This window comes from Adiantum capillus-veneris, chromosome 12 (assembly GCF_014529385.1).
Source record: "Adiantum capillus-veneris isolate H3 chromosome 12, ASM1452938v2, whole genome shotgun sequence".
In the NCBI taxonomy this organism is placed as follows: Eukaryota; Viridiplantae; Streptophyta; class Polypodiopsida; order Polypodiales; family Pteridaceae; genus Adiantum; species Adiantum capillus-veneris.
In genome coordinates this window covers 161,778,620-161,788,173 of record NC_140942.1, presented here as the reverse complement: position 1 = coordinate 161,788,173, position 9,554 = coordinate 161,778,620, and the positions used below count along the sequence as shown (strand labels likewise).

The 9,554-nt window shown below is 39.9% G+C and overlaps 1 pseudogene; it reads right to left on the bottom strand.

Moving 5' to 3' along the window:
- Positions 1-228: 228 nt before the first annotated feature.
- On the bottom strand, positions 229-1,054 carry LOC147446782 (uncharacterized; annotated as a pseudogene).
- Positions 1,055-9,554: the final 8,500 nt, after the last annotated feature.

The following is a 9,554-nucleotide window of genomic DNA, read 5'->3' as shown; positions in this document are numbered from 1 at the left end:
TTTGTGAATAGTTAATTTTATCCATCAGCACTTGAAGTGAAGCTTTGATTGGAAGTAAGGCCAAGACGAATTAACCCTATATAGGAGGGAAGGGCCTTGTCCTAAGATTAGCTAATCAATACCGAAAGCCGTGATCAGACAGCCGTGAACTACATGGGCAAGAAAGCCTATCTCAAAGAAAAATAGACAATATATACAACCTCCTAATGAACAGTGATTAAGAGAGCTTTAGCAGAAGAGGAAAGGAGCTGAACTGACCATGAAGGCATCGATCTCAGCTGGCCTGATCAGCGCCTGGGCTGCAGGAGCACGGGATGACGTACTGGGGTCGACGCTGCCGAGCGTCACGTACTTGTGCATAACGCTACGCATTCTGGCCAGCTGTACTGCGTCGAGAGCCGGCAGCTGCTGCCAGGGCACGCCGACACTCACGCATTCCACGTGCGCCTGCATCAGGTTGTGAAAGAGCGGGTGTGCGACAATCTCTGCTTTCACTTTTGCACTCGCGCGAAGCTCGTCGATGAGCTGCAAATACTCGTAGCGTCCACGATGTTGTCCCCGTTGCTGATGAATATTGTCAGTTCTCTCATCTGCTGCAGTACTGTGCGTATCTGATGAGGACGGAAGGCGAGCGGCATTTCCCTGCCATGATGACGACGACGATGATATTGGCAGGCACGCAGGCTGAAGTAGTGCCTCTGATATAGGTGATGGTGGACTAGAGTATGATGATGATGTGTGTGATGAATGCTCTGCATATGTCGACGAGCTGTACTGCCATGGTGGCCTGGTGGCCAGCTGCTCAGCTCTTCCATTTTCCCTTTGTTGCAGGGGCGTACGCCCGAGAAAGCCATGCTCTGCCATGCTTCAGCTCAGTCTATTATTCAGCCAGCAGCTTTGCAGGTGGTGACCCCAGCTGGCTGACTCTCTCTCTGCTCGTCACGCGCGCACACAAAGAGCTGAGATTTCGACTCTTTTTGCACAGCAACGTTGAGCAAGCAACAGTGGAAACTTTTCCACGAACGTCGACGACAGCGCTTTCTCTTCCTCCCCTTAGTTTGTGTTCTTCTCCCTCCCACCGTAAATTAGCAGGACAAGGTCGATGATGATAGCATATAATAAACTCTCTCTCTCTCTCTCTCTCTCTTCCGACTCGTCCCCATACACACACAATGTCACACATACATCCCAGCCTCCAGGGGACAGTGTTTCTTGAAAGCTACACCCTGATTGTTTCTTTTGCCGCGCTTGAAAGCTACCTTACAATGAGAGGGTTGGGTTTGCAGTTTGGCTGTCTGTTGGTACTTTGATCTCCTCAATGGTGTAAATTCGTAGTACCTACACTATTATTCCTCACACAATGGCGTTCAGACCGGTTCAGACGGCAAGATGGATATTTTGACCTGGTGAACATGGTCTTCTTCCTGTAGTTTAGAGAGGGGTGGAAAGCCTAAGGCCCCTATCACACACGTCTTACAGGCGGTGCGGACAAGTGAGATGGCTGCTAATTATGGACGGATACATTTTTTACTACTCAAGCCATTTCTGATCAACACAATCGCACACACTTCATAGAGGGTGGTATCCGTCTGGTCATCTGCAATGCCCTCAACCAATCACGTGCTATTTTCTTCATACGGGCGAGGGAAGGGAGGCTTGTAGAGGCCCCCCACGGACAAGAGCTAGATGGCCATGACCTAGTAGCCAGCTTGGACACTGCTCTTGTGTCTATCGGATGGGTGTGATAGGCAAGGCCCGATGCACCGAGGTTGATCCACCAATCTCAGGAGGAAGCATGTCCATCCGGATGCATCTGACACGGGCCTAAGTAGGCTTTGAGAGAGGTGATTTGCGATTAGCAGGGAAAACAACTTGGATGCTTCTAGGCTAATCGCAGATCACCTCTATGAAAGCCTACTTAGAGCAATTTCGAGCCTTACTAGGCCACCATAATGAGCTCAAATATGGCGTGAACCTATAAGCAGTGGAGCTCCAACTTGGACAAGAATCTAATCGAACCCACTCTCTGTTTTCCCATCATGCTCACAACACATATCCACTTTCCTCTTTAACATTGTTAGTCACATCACTATATGTCACGAAAATTAATTTCTAACATTTTAAAAGCATTATGAGATTTCGGAAGTCATTTGGAGGGCCTTCTAAGAAATTCTATTTCTCTCTCTAGAAAATGTTCTTAAAATATACTTGCACTTGTTGCGTACATTCAAAAAGACAACTTAACACTCTGAAAAGCTTTCCAAAAATCCTTGAAAACGGTCCGTTTTTCATTCAATGCATGTGTCGTTTTCATGAATTACACGACGTTCATTCAATATAGCTTTCGTCATCATTGAAATTAAAAAAATCACAAAATTATCAGTTGGTGTTAGAATTTAAAATTTTTGACATTGCCAATGCGTTTAAAATGACCAAAAATTTTAAAAACATCTATCTACTTGCCTCAATCTGACACCCAGAGAGGGAGAAATTGTCAAAATACCCCTAAAAAGGAGATTTTGCCTCACGACGCGCGGAGGGCCATCTGGAAAATTCCAAATGGCCCTCCGCACGCTGTGAGGCAAAAAATAAAAAAATTTGGATCACGACACGTAGAGGGTCATCTAAAATTCTCTAGATGGTCCCTCGCGCGCCATGCAGATCCAAAATCCCCTTTTTAGGAGTTTTTTGTGATTTCTCCCTCTCCGGGTTTCAGATTGAGGCAAATAGATAGATGTTTTTTAGGTTTTTTTGGACGTTCTGGACGCATTGACGGTGTCAAAAGTTTCAAATTCTAACATCAATTGACAGTTTTGTGATTTTTTTAAATTTCAATGATGACGAAAGCCATATTAAATGAGCGTCGCCTACCTCATGAAAAAGACATTCGCATTGAATGAAAAGGCACCCGTTTTCAAGGACCATTGACACTTTTTATTTATTTTCTTAATATCAATCTATTTTTCTACGTAATGTAAGCTCTTCTTTCATGGGAGGAGCGCTTTTTCTCTCTCTTCTAAAAGGCCCTCTAAAAGACCTCCGAAATCTCCTAATATTTTCCATCTTAAATTGACCACTTAAGTCTAGGATAAATAAAAGAAAACAAGTGAAATTGATTAAAGTGCTTATATACTTATTTAAGTTAAGAGCTTGGGACCAAAAGAAACAAGTCTATAAAAGAGCAAGGATGATTGCTATTTAATTATCACAAGTCAAAGGTATATATCAAGGAAGAATAAATCTATCTCGAGCAACCTTTATCAAAGGTACACGGCAAAGGGGGCTAATTAGAGAAATTATAGAAGTTCAAAAATAGAAACTAGCTATGTTAAATTTAAGTAATTAAATTTGCTCATTAGACTCCAAGTATGAATTTTGACTTGCCAGAGATAGTTTAAATTTAGCAAGTTTCAAAACCAACTTTATAGACCCTTCCAAGGATTGTGTTGATGATTTTACACAAGAGGGAAAGCTCCAAAGCCCAAGGATAAGTTTAATTTCACCAGCATCTGTCCTAATTTGGTACGTAGGCCAACAATGAAGGAAAACATAAAGGACTATGTTTCCAAATGCATTGTATGTCAAAAGACAAAGTAGGATAGAGGGAAGTAGCATGGCTTGCTTCAAATATTGCCTATACCCAATTTCCAGTGGGAGAGTTAATCCATGGATTTTATCTTGTCAAGATCTATTCACGAAAGTACGAGAACATGGACAGTAGTAGACCGATTTAGGATGCATCTTTGTCTAGTCATACTCATTCAGGTTCTTGCCATGCATCTTATGTCTCAAATTGCTATGCTTTGGCTATTTCTTGCATATTTTATATCGATTAGAAATTCCATTAAAGCACACCATATTGCAATCCTCTTCATATCCCAATTCTTTCAGTATCATGGCTTACCAGCATCCATAGTATTTGACAGAGACCCAAGAATGATTAGTAATTTTTGGAAAGGTCTTTTTGAAAATCTAGATACTAAGTGAATTTCTCCTCGGCCTATCATCCTCAAACAGATGGCCAAAGTGAAATAGGAAATTGAACTATTATTGATCTACTCAAAGCCTATGTTATATAGATAGATCAAAGAGATCGATTGAAAAAGTATCTACCCTTTGTAGAGTATGCGTACAATAACATTCTCCATATTTGTATAGGAAAGGCACCCTTCAAAGTAATTGAAGGAAGACCCAAGATTCCATTGATCTTTGTTGATGCTAATGACTATACTAGAGACCTTAAAGAATCTTTTGATAAGATTAAGAAAGCTATATTCATCACATAACAGAAGCAAAAGGCTAATGCTTACAAGCATAAAAGAGTACTGACCTTCAAAGAGAATGATTCGGTATTGCTCATATTTCACAAAGCATGTTTAAACCATACAATAGGAAAAGGGAAGTTCATAGATGCCCAACGGGTCATGAGAAAAATTATGCTAAGCTAGAAAAAATATATTAATATGGTCCATTTTAGATTCTTAAGCTAAACAATGAATTGTGTAATAAGTTAAGCTTACCTAGCACTTGGCTCATTCAAAATGCCTCTCATGTGAGCCTTTTAAAACTTATAAGTGCGAGCCGCCAAAAGACCTAGTGATTTAAGATCCACTCGAGTTTGAAGGTCAAGAAGATATCCTGCAGTCCGATAGTATCCTGCAACATTAAGAGAATGTTTCTGTAACATTTAATGGCCTAGTAACTTGTGTGTAGCGGAAAATAGCATAAACATAGTGAGCATTTCATTAGAATAGATTCCTAATGAGCATAGCAAGATCGAGTGCTTGGATGGAGAGAGCAACAAAAAGCATAACACCTAGTTAGATAGGCATGAACAATACTTCAAAAGAGAGAGAAATTAAGCTATTGATAATAGTTGAGAATCGGATTTATATGGAGCCGATCCCCCTCCAAAAGGCTTTGTATTATAGGTTTCCCCCATCAAGAGAGACATTCTACAATACTTTTCTTTGTGATCCTTCGATAACTAGCTATTGCAATGAAGATGGAATCTTCAAGCACTAAGAAAACACTTATAAAACACAACACCAAGTCCCTCATTGTGTCAGACCCAAGACCTCACACACCTTCGAAGATGGTGAGAGCTAGCGGGGTATGAGGGTAGATTGAGAGGAAGGAGTAGTCGTACGAGAAAGAAGTATATCTACTCACATAATCACTCATAATAGATTAGAATAGCTTAGTAATTAGTATGGTAGAGGAGATGAGCATGCATTGAAGCTTGGATCTTGGTTGGATTTGCATCACAAAGCCAAGAGTTGTTGGTGTAGGCCTCCCTTCTCACAAGCTTGGAGTAGATGATGAGCTTTCCATTACAGCTTGAGAAGGAGAGAGAGAGAGAGTCTTCTTGCTTCACACATGAGATTGTGTGAGTGTGTGTGTGATAATTCCTTGCCAAAATCAACCCCCTCTCCCTCTTGGTCGACCCCTCTTGCAAAATACTCTTGCTGGCACCTCGTTGGACCCTGCAAAGCTTAGCCAATATATGAAAATTGAGAAGCATAAGTGATAGCCTTGTGACATATGTCCCCCTTTCCCCTTTTGTGAGAGCTTTAGGTAATTAAATTAATAAAGTAATCTCTCATTGGATCCCTTTTTCTTTTGGCCAATAGGAAGCAGGCAAGCCATTGGGCTCCTGAATGCTCATTGGACCCCTTGGGAGACTGTCCAATAGTCCTCTAGAGAGTTTAATTCTTATTGGTTCTTTTATCAAGTGTTTTTAAATGAATTAAACTAGATTTACCCTAGCCTAATTCTCATTGGTCCACCTCTATGGCCATCCAATAGGATTTGAGTGCACCTTGTGGGCAATTTGCCTAGGGAGCTGATATGTGTCGACTATGCCCTTTGTGTAGAGGGGCTTGCATGAGTGTGTGTGTGTGTGTGTTTCTCTCCCATCCCCTACTAAAAGGGCTTGCCTCCTCCTATGTAGGAGCTTGCAAAGACTTTTGTGTACACTCAAAGCATCCAAATTTCCCTAAGGTTGGACCATTTGACATAAGCTTTGAATTTTGGAACCTTAGTATTTTGGAAGTCTTAATGGGATGAGCCTTAGGGTCTTTGAAGCCCATTGTTGCACATTGCTCTTTTGCAGATGGACCCCCCTTTGGATCTCTATTTTCCCTCCTTTGGATCCCTACTGTGGCCGATTTGCCAGCTTAACCAATATTCTAGCTTTTTCTCCCCTGGCACTTCCCCATATTAAATGATAAGTTTAACATGAGAAAATCATTTAGGAGAATTAGATATTAATTATTATGATAGTTTCAAGAAGTGGTAAGACTATCTGACGATAACTTATTAAGTTTAAAAATTATCCTTTTGAAGATGCAAGTTGGATGCAAGACATCGAGTTAAAGGCTAACGTAAACCTTGTAAACGCTTACAATGACTCATGTCAAAGGTAAGAATGAGGTATGAACAAACATTTTCTTCTCTTGACGCTAAGATTTCTTTTAGATATTCATAAGTTTTCAAATGTATGCATGCAATGAATAATACTTGCCAATCTACTATGGAAGATAATAAGAGCTAAGTAAAGACATGTTTGCAATAGCAAAGTCTTCCACACACGAAGTGGAACTAATCCCTACTGTGAAAGGATATCCATAGGTAAAAAGGGATCCTCTACGCCCAAAGTAAAAGGCTAGCTATGACTTTATTTTCCGTACTCCATAGTCAAGAATGACCATGATGTCAAGGGAGAGGTTATGTCACAAAAATTAACTCTAACCTTCTAAAAGTGTTTCTTAAATTAGCTTTTTAAGTCCCCAAAAAGCAAAAGAGAACAAGCAAAATTGATTAAAGTTCTTATAGACTTATTTAGGTCAAGGCTGGGCTTAGAACCAAAGGAAACAAGTCCATAGAAAAGCAAGAATAACTTCTATTTAATTATCCCAAGTCAAAGGTATAGGTCACAGAAGGATAAGTCTTTGTCGAGAAATCTTGATCAGAGGTAGAAGGCAGAGGAGACTAATTAGAATTATAGGAGACTAAATTTTAAGTATTTAAATTTACTCATTAGACTCCAAGTATGAAGTCTTGAAAGCCTTATGATAAAATTTTAACTTTCCAAAGATAGTCTAAATTTAGCACATTTTGAGACCAGCTTCATATATAGAACCTTAGGCAAGGACTGTGCTAAAGAATTTGCACAAGAAATAAAGGTTCAAAGCCCAAGGACAAGTTTGATTTTACCAGAGTCTGTTCTCATTCATAGAGTCTCCAAAGCATAGTGCAAAGGTCTTGCACATGAGCTAGTAGAATTGAAGGTAAGACTAGGTATTTTAATTAATAAAAGGCTAAAGCTAAAGTCTAAGGTTAGATCAGCCCTTCCTTATTAAGAAAGCTGACTTTAGTTTGTCTCTTCTAATTTTGGTTGGGCCACATGTCTAAGGTAGCTTGCATTTCCTTTATAGAAAGTTGGACAAGTGAGTTTGTGTGTGTGTGTGTGTGTGTGTGTGTACTTGTCAAGACAAGTCAAAAGAGAAGGGGACGGGGGAGTTCTTTTTCAGATAGCAAGGGGGAAAAGTGTCAAAGCATGCACTTAGTTACATCTTAAGTATTTAGTTGTGACTGATCCAAGCAATGCATTCCATTTAGGAATTTTGGCAAGTGCAAGAAAGGTTAAAAGAGAGGATTCATGGATGATTCTCCTCTCTCTCTCTCTCTCTCTCTCTCTCTCTCACACACACACACACACACACACACACACACACAAGTGCCCATGGTGACCATTTGACATAAGCTTTGAATTTTGGAACCTTAGTATTTTGGAAGTCTTAATGGGATGAGCCTTAGGGTCTTTGAAGCCCATTGTTGCACATTGCTCTTTTGCAGATGGACCCCCCTTTGGATCTCTATTTTCCCTCCTTTGGATCCCTACTGTGGCCGATTTGCCAGCTTAACCAATATTCTAGCTTTTTCTCCCCTGGCACTTCCCCATATTAAATGATAAGTTTAACATGAGAAAATCATTTAGGAGAATTAGATATTAATTATTATGATAGTTTCAAGAAGTGGTAAGACTATCTGACGATAACTTATTAAGTTTAAAAATTATCCTTTTGAAGATGCAAGTTGGATGCAAGACATCGAGTTAAAGGCTAACGTAAACCTTGTAAACGCTTACAATGACTCATGTCAAAGGTAAGAATGAGGTATGAACAAACATTTTCTTCTCTTGACGCTAAGATTTCTTTTAGATATTCATAAGTTTTCAAATGTATGCATGCAATGAATAATACTTGCCAATCTACTATGGAAGATAATAAGAGCTAAGTAAAGACATGTTTGCAATAGCAAAGTCTTCCACACACGAAGTGGAACTAATCCCTACTGTGAAAGGATATCCATAGGTAAAAAGGGATCCTCTACGCCCAAAGTAAAAGGCTAGCTATGACTTTATTTTCCGTACTCCATAGTCAAGAATGACCATGATGTCAAGGGAGAGGTTATGTCACAAAAATTAACTCTAACCTTCTAAAAGTGTTTCTTAAATTAGCTTTTTAAGTCCCCAAAAAGCAAAAGAGAACAAGCAAAATTGATTAAAGTTCTTATAGACTTATTTAGGTCAAGGCTGGGCTTAGAACCAAAGGAAACAAGTCCATAGAAAAGCAAGAATAACTTCTATTTAATTATCCCAAGTCAAAGGTATAGGTCACAGAAGGATAAGTCTTTGTCGAGAATCTTGATCAGAGGTAGAAGGCAGAGGAGACTAATTAGAATTATAGGAGACTAAATTTTAAGTATTTAAATTTACTCATTAGACTCCAAGTATGAAGTCTTGAAAGCCTTATGATAAAATTTTAACTTTCCAAAGATAGTCTAAATTTAGCACATTTTGAGACCAGCTTCATATATAGAACCTTAGGCAAGGACTGTGCTAAAGAATTTGCACAAGAAATAAAGGTTCAAAGCCCAAGGACAAGTTTGATTTTACCAGAGTCTGTTCTCATTCATAGAGTCTCCAAAGCATAGTGCAAAGGTCTTGCACATGAGCTAGTAGAATTGAAGGTAAGACTAGGTATTTTAATTAATAAAAGGCTAAAGCTAAAGTCTAAGGTTAGATCAGCCCTTCCTTATTAAGAAAGCTGACTTTAGTTTGTCTCTTCTAATTTTGGTTGGGCCACATGTCTAAGGTAGCTTGCATTTCCTTTATAGAAAGTTGGACAAGTGAGTTTGTGTGTGTGTGTGTGTGTGTGTGTACTTGTCAAGACAAGTCAAAAGAGAAGGGGACGGGGGAGTTCTTTTTCAGATAGCAAGGGGGAAAAGTGTCAAAGCATGCACTTAGTTACATCTTAAGTATTTAGTTGTGACTGATCCAAGCAATGCATTCCATTTAGGAATTTTGGCAAGTGCAAGAAAGGTTAAAAGAGAGGATTCATGGATGATTCTCCTCTCTCTCTCTCTCTCTCTCTCTCTCTCTCACACACACACACACACACACACACACACACACAAGTGCCCATGGTGGCCAAGCAACCCCCCCCCCCCCCCCCCCCCCCCTCTCTCTCTCTCTCTCTCACACACAC